Consider the following 7518-nt stretch of genomic DNA (forward strand, 5'->3'; position numbering starts at 1 on the left):
CGGAAAGTCTTCCACTTCTAAGATGCTTCGTCTACTCATCCTGATTTTGGTTCATTTTGTGACTCCACCTGGTCCTCTATCCCTACTTGTGACCTCCCAGCGAAACTGCAAGAATTCAAACATTTTTGGGAATATTAGTAACCTTAAAAATTCCCTCTTTGCTGAATACCTTTCCTCTGAGGACTCGATGGATGTCTCCCCCTTGAAGTTGGACATGATTAATTCGCATCTTGCTTGGGTTCTTGATGCGGAAGAGAGGTTCTGGCTCAAAAAATCAAGACTTTTATATCTCTCTGAGGGCGTCCAAAATACCAAATATTTCCATTATGTTGCCAAAGCAAACATCCACAAAAGGAAAATCTCAAGGGTCATTTTTGCGGAGGGTCTGACCCTTTGCGAGCCTACTGGTATTGCTTCTGCTTTCACTGCTTTTTTCAAAAAAATCTTTACGACTTCTAATCCTATTGACCCAACCCCGTTCATGTGCCTTTTTCCACCAATAATTTCTCAGGCTGACCTCCCTTCTCTTGTGGCCTTCCCTTCCGTAGATGAAATTAAATCAGTAGTCTTTTCCATTTGTGCTTACAAGGCCCTGAGCCCTTATGGGTTCCAAGCCATTTTCTTCCATAGATTTTGGCATTTGGTTCAGTGGGATGTTTGCCATTTTGTTACCTCTTTCTTTCAATCAATTTCTCTACCTCCAGGTACAAACCATACTCTTCTCTGCCTCATCCCCAAGAAAGAAAATTCCATTGTGGTGGGCGATTTCATACCTATTAGTCTATGTAATGTGACTTACAAGTTAATTTCGAAAATCCTAGTTTGCAGACTGAAACATTTTCCCTCTAGAATTGTCTCACCCAACCAATCTACTTTTGTCCCTGGCTGTCAGATTTCAAATAATATTATTCTGGCTCAGGAGATCTTCCAATATCTTAAATCCACAAAAGGCAAACAGGGTTGCATTGCTCTCAAACATGACATGGCTAAGGCATATGACAAGCTTGAATGGGGTTTTTTAAGAAGTATCCGTGACTCCTTTGGCTTCGGTTATAGATGGGGTGACATGATAAATTACATTATTGGGTTCTTCTTCTTTTTCTATTAAGTTAAATGGGAGTGCTTTCAATTTTTTTTGAACCATCTAGAGGTCTTCACCAAAGTTGTCCCCTTAGCCCCTTCCTCTTCATCATTGCCATGGAAGGCCTTTCGCACCTGTTTCACACTTACCTCCAATTGAATTTTTTCAAAAGCATTAAGGTGACAAAGAGAGTGCCAGAGATCTCCCATTTACTCTTTGCTGATGATACCTTTATTTTTTGTTGAGCCACTATGGATGATGTGACAAACATCAAGGGTATTCGGGGGATTTTTTCTGACTTATCATGGCTAACCATAACTCTTGACAAAAGCTGCAGTGCCTTTAGCTCTAAAGTGTCACCCACAGATAGGGCTAGAATTAATAATATTCTTGGTATAAAGACTATGGACCCCTCAACTATTTATTAGGACACTAATTTGTATCACCTTAGAATTAGAAGCAAGAATTTCAAATTTATCATTGATAGGGTTCATGCCAGGTTAACTACTTGGAAAGCTGCCTCTTTGTCTTTTACAGGAAGGATGGTGCTTCTATAGTCAGTTATGGCATCTATTCCTTCTTACTTAATGTCCTCGTTCCTTTTTTCAAAATGTATCACTAATAAACTTGATTCCATTAACTTACGTTTATGGAATGGTGACCCTTCTACAAATAAAATTTGCACCCCTAAAGCCCTAGGTGGCTTGGGTATTCAAAAAACAGATACTCAGAATCGAACCCTTCTTTTAAAACTGGGATGGAGACTCTTAACAAAACCTCAATCGCTTTGGGCCAAAGTACTTAAAGCGAAGTACTTCCCAAACCGATCCATTTTTCATCCATCCACTTGTAAGAAGAGGGGCTCCCCACCTTGGAATAGTATTGCACACATTCTCCCCACCCTCTCCAAAATGGTCTTAAGGGATATAGGTAATGGCAATCAGACTGACTTTTGGTGGGACCCTTGGATCCCATCCTTTTTGAAACCTTTGGCACCCATTGTTAACCCTCAGGTCACTTCGTCTGAACCAAAGGTCTTGAATTTTTTGTGTGATCAACAATGGAATGTTCCTCTTTTAAATTCTACGATTCCTTTGTTGATCACTTCTTCAATTTTGGATATACTTATTTCATCTCAACCGGACCGTTGGAGGTGTCATTTATCAAAAACTGGAATCCTCATTACCAAGGTAGCGGCAAAATTTTTAACTTCTACACCTACTAATCTGAGTAAAATATAACAGGTGTACTTGCTCCGCACCATGCTCACATTGGTGGCGATTCTTATGGAAACTTCATATCCATCCCAAATTTAATTTTTTCTTTTGACGATTAATGCATGAAGGACTTCCGCCCAGGGATGTGATTGAAAAATGGATAGTCGTGGACACATCTTGTGCATTATGTGGGAATCACCATGAAACTATTTGGCATCTCCTCTCTTGTGAGATCACAAAGCACATTTGGGCTGCAAGCACATCTGGGCTGCGAGCCCATTGGGATTACATACCTCTACCCTATCTGCATGTTCTTTTCAAGCTTTAATAATGTACTTTCTTAAGAACTTGCCTCGGTCAAGGGATGACCTGAACCAATTCTTCTCTATCTTCATTATATTTGCCTACTTTATATGGTATTATAAAAATAAGATTCTATTTGAGAAAATCAATCTCAACCCCCACCAAATTATAAACCATGCTCTGTGGTGGGTTTCTCAATATAACCTACCAACTCACTGTGATGAAGTGCACAATTATACTTTACCCAACAACCAAATTCATAAATTCCCGCTTTTCAACAAACCAATCATAATTTGTGCTATTAAAACCGAAAAAACCGTGATTGGATGGGCTATTTGCTTTATTTCCTATGGTAGATGTACTTTACTAATGACTGACTACATAATGACAGGATACACTTTTGAGGGATGTGCGAGGGTGGTACTAGCAAGACTCAAGGAGGCATCGGAGAGAAAATGGGAAGTAAAAGAAGTTTGGAGTAACAATACTTTTTTGACAAAACTAACTTTTGACCTTTCCTCCACTCTTTGGCCACTAAATTGTGGCTCCTATTTTTTTGGCTTTATATAAACAATGGCAACATTTAGATTTCTGTTTTAAACCATCTCAGGAAGTGGTTCTTTAGTTAGATAGATGAGCTTACCATTCAATGCTTATGAAGGAAAGGTTGTACATAAATCATTGGGACAAATGTATCTAATATTTTCAACTGATAGTATTTTTCTTTCAATGAAAAAAAAAAAACCATACCAGTAACACAAGAAAACTTGAGAGATACAAAAACTTTTCTTTTCTTTTCTTTTCTTTTATTCTAGGCTTTGTTTGGTAGTCAAGAGAAAAAAAGAAAATAATATTTTTTCTTAGTTTAAGAAATTCTCTGTGTGCTTGGCATGTCCTATATCAAGAGAAGATTTTTTTTTGAATTTCAAAATTCACCTTAGAAATGGTGAAGATTTCTTTTGCTGGTAAAAATAATTCTTGCCAAAAAAACAAGAACACATAAGAACAAATTTTCTTTTCTTTTCTTCTAATGGTAACCAAACATACATATTTTTTTTAATTTTCTTTCCATCCATTTCTTTTCTTCTCTTTTCTAAATTCTTTTTTTTTTTTTTTTTTTTTTTTTTTTTTTTTATTTTGTTTTCTTTCTTCTCTTGGCTACCCAACACAACCCTAATGATCCCAAATAATATATATTTTTTTATTTTCTTATTATTTTATTTCTTTTCTCTTATTTTCTTCTCATTTCTTTTATTTATTTCTCTTATTGCCAATCTCAAGGACAATGGTGTTTTTCTTGTGATAAATTCTTATATTGTTTTCACTTGTATGTTTCATCTTTCAATCAAGAACAAATAATAAAAAGTATACATAGGAAAAGAACAATGTCTTTTTTTTTTTTTTTGGTAGAAGGGAAAAGAACACTGTCCACTCTATATATTTATTTCTCTCTCCTCCCTCATTTATTAAAAAAAAAAAGGCAGAGATCCCAAATATATGATATATCGGGATCATCACAACCAAAAATGGAAATTAAGGACCCATTTGATTTTATTTTTGCTGCTTCTATGTCCAGAAATAACAGATTTTTTTTTTCCTGTTTCTATGCTAAGAAATGATTTTTAGAATTGTAAAAAAATGTTTGATTATTCTGTTTCCTAAAATGTTTTCAATAGTGTAGTCGGGTTCAAGACACGAGTGAAGGTTCAACGTTGCAGACATGCAGCTCAAGAGTGAAGGCACGACGGCGTTGGAATTGCAAGTATGCTTTATGGAGATGAGCTTCAAAATGATGAAGGCAATTTAAAATGGTTAGCTTCGCACAACTAGGTTGGAGTCGCCGCTTCTGGATAGCGATAAGTTTCAAAAATAGGTTGGGGTTGGGTAGATCAAGTGAAGTATCAGGTTTTTCACATTTTTGTCTCTCCTACTTGTTACTAGAAACAGAAAAATAAGTCTGATTTGTTTCTCCATTTCTGCTTTTAGACACAAAAATAGGCATAAATTTATATTTTTATTTCTATTTCAAAAAACAAGTGAAATGAAACAGAAAAATCAAACAGTTTTTAAGGTATTTTTTTGTTTATGAGCATAGAAAAACAGAAAAATACGTTTCTAAAAACAAAATCAAACAGGCACTAAAACTACAATGGAGCATAAAAAACCAAATATGAACCATTACACGCAGCAATATGAAAAAATGTTGTATGTTATATTCAGGATATGTTTTCTTTCTCTGGAAATATTTTCTTTTCTTTCGGTTGAATTCAACAACAAAGGATGAAAAATACACCAATCACAACCACTCCTGGATGAGAAACACTTCAAGATCTTAAACAAACCTATACTAGTTTTGGTGAAAGTTCAAGATACACCCACAACGTCTAAGTCTTTCATTTTTATTATCAAAAAAAAAAAAGTCTAAATCTTTCATTTCATTCTGAACAAACACAAAAGAGAATAAAGAAGAGGGAGGGAGGCTGGAGGTGGTGAAGGACAACCACCCTGCAGGTGAAGAGGTCTTCTCATTACATCGTCATTAAATAAAACATACACAAACACACTAGCGCAGAGCCGCAGACATAGTATTAATTAGAAGGGAAGGAGAAAAAATGTAGCATTTATCATTAAAATGGAGATCAGAGAAGAAAAATGGCAAGAAGGGTGATGATGTAGAGGCTATTGCAACACCCAATTTATTAATACAAAAACCCATTTTCATTAATTTTACCCACATGATGATGGGTGGGGACAGATCTGGACCCTCCATGCGGTGTGGGTCCCTCATCCCCTTGTGGGGAACTGATCCGGACTCTAAATAAAATTATATTATTGGGGTGAGTCTAGATTCTCTACCTTTGTGGGCACCTCCCCACATAGATAGTTACCAATGAAATGGAATTTCCCTTATTTATGTTTATGTCAGATTAGGATGGAAATTCCATTTCATAACAAACGATCCACATGGGTAGAGAATTTGGACTCACTGTGAATTTGGTTTGGGGTGGGGGAGGGCTGGGGAGAGATTCTCTTTCATCTTTAATTGAGATCCATGGCATAGTGTGTCTCCATAGTGCAACTTTAACTGTAGGGATTAACCTTGACACATATTTTTGCAATTGTAGTAGGAAGCACCACGTCTATTGTATGGGACCCGATTTTATATAGTAGGTCATAGCTAATTTGATTCTGGCTCCAATGCAAGGAAACAGATTCTCTCTAATTAATTAGGTGTCCAATTAGTGATCCAAGGGCCAGGAGGAACTGGGAATCATGTCCATGTATTGAGATGTGTGTCTAAGGTTCTCTCAGCCCTTGGATCATTAATTGAACACCCAATTAATTGGAGAAGAGCCTAATCCCCAACGCAAGGCCTCTTAAACTGATCTCAGAGTACATCATCTCATTCTCATTTCTAATGCACTCATGTCTTCGTGGAGGCCAGCACAACAGTACTTTTGTATGCAACGTCACTCACATGAGGGGAGAATCTGAATCCCCTCCCCTACAAATAACCACCTCAACCCATCTCACACCATCCTATAAGAGAGAGAACGTCTATCCTCTCTCAGTGGGGAGGCCCCAACAGGCATCACCCGATTGACAATGGTGAACACTTGGCCACCAAAACCAAGGCCAAGTGGTGGAGGAGTGAGAAGCGAATAGACATTCGATCTAGTAGTAGCGGCACCAAGATGGCAAGAGAAGAAGGAAGACACGAGTATGAAAGAGCAAGAGATGTTTATTCCTTTTTATATAAAGGGGAAGAGAAGAGAGTGGAGAAGGTTGGACTTAATGGCTGTTCGTGCAATTTACGTATGCTTCAGAAGAGTGGAACTATTACAATCATATTTCATCTACAGTTTGTTGATATGTTTTTGCTTATATGTTTGTATTTGTATATAGTTTTAAGAGGCCTCAGTCCGCTTTCATGGTTACTGCACCAATACGCAGGCCAATGGAAGGGTATATGAACGCATCTTCAGTGTCAAGTGGGGTGATGATCTTTTCGCGTTTGCTTATGTCTGAACATTGAATGATGCAAACGGACAAAGTTCTCTCTCTCTCTCTCTCTCTCTCTCTCTATATATATATATATATATTCCTGTTGGTAAGCATATATATATATATATATGTATATGTAGTTGAGATAATCCATTACAACACTTATTGAACTTTATACTATTCATATTCAAGTGGGACACCAAACACATTATTCAAGAATGTTTAATTATAATAAATGTATTACCATAAAAAATGATTCGTGAGCAAGAAAAAAAGCTTAAGATATATGACATTTCCTTTGTTATCGGCAGAAATAATACTCTAAATCTATGTTTGGAACCTATTCAGTCACATTCTTAATAACCGCCACATAACTTTATTTAGGGTTAAAATTTGGTGAATATATTGTTCATATTATCATCTATCTATAGTCAAATATTTTCAAATCAATTTAAAATCCCCATGTTTCATTATGAAGGTTTAAAAAAAATTAAGTTTAATTTAAGTTTAGGAGGAATGGGGCTCACTACATGCTTTGCGTGTAAAACATCTTTTATTGTTGATTTCTTCCTCATGCAATTAATGCAATTGAGCATTTTGTTATAAAAATTATCAGAATTAGGTTTTCATCACAATATCAATGTGGGGAATCTCTCATGCCACACCAACAGATGTAAGGGGAATGATATAATTTCTCATGGGCCACATCGGCGAGGAAACAGAGTGAATAATTAAAAAATAACTAAATAAATAAACCTATGAGAGAGTGCTAGTATATTAATTGGCTCGGAGGATTTTTTTTTTTTTTTCAAAACTTGATTAATCAAGTTAAGCACCGAGTTACCCTTCACCAAATTCCTTCTCTGTGAGCATCGGTCCCTTCCAATACCCAAGAGGAGGGGTATCAAACAA

The sequence above is a fragment of the Macadamia integrifolia genome, chromosome 11, assembly GCF_013358625.1.
Source record: "Macadamia integrifolia cultivar HAES 741 chromosome 11, SCU_Mint_v3, whole genome shotgun sequence".
In the NCBI taxonomy this organism is placed as follows: Eukaryota; Viridiplantae; Streptophyta; class Magnoliopsida; order Proteales; family Proteaceae; genus Macadamia; species Macadamia integrifolia.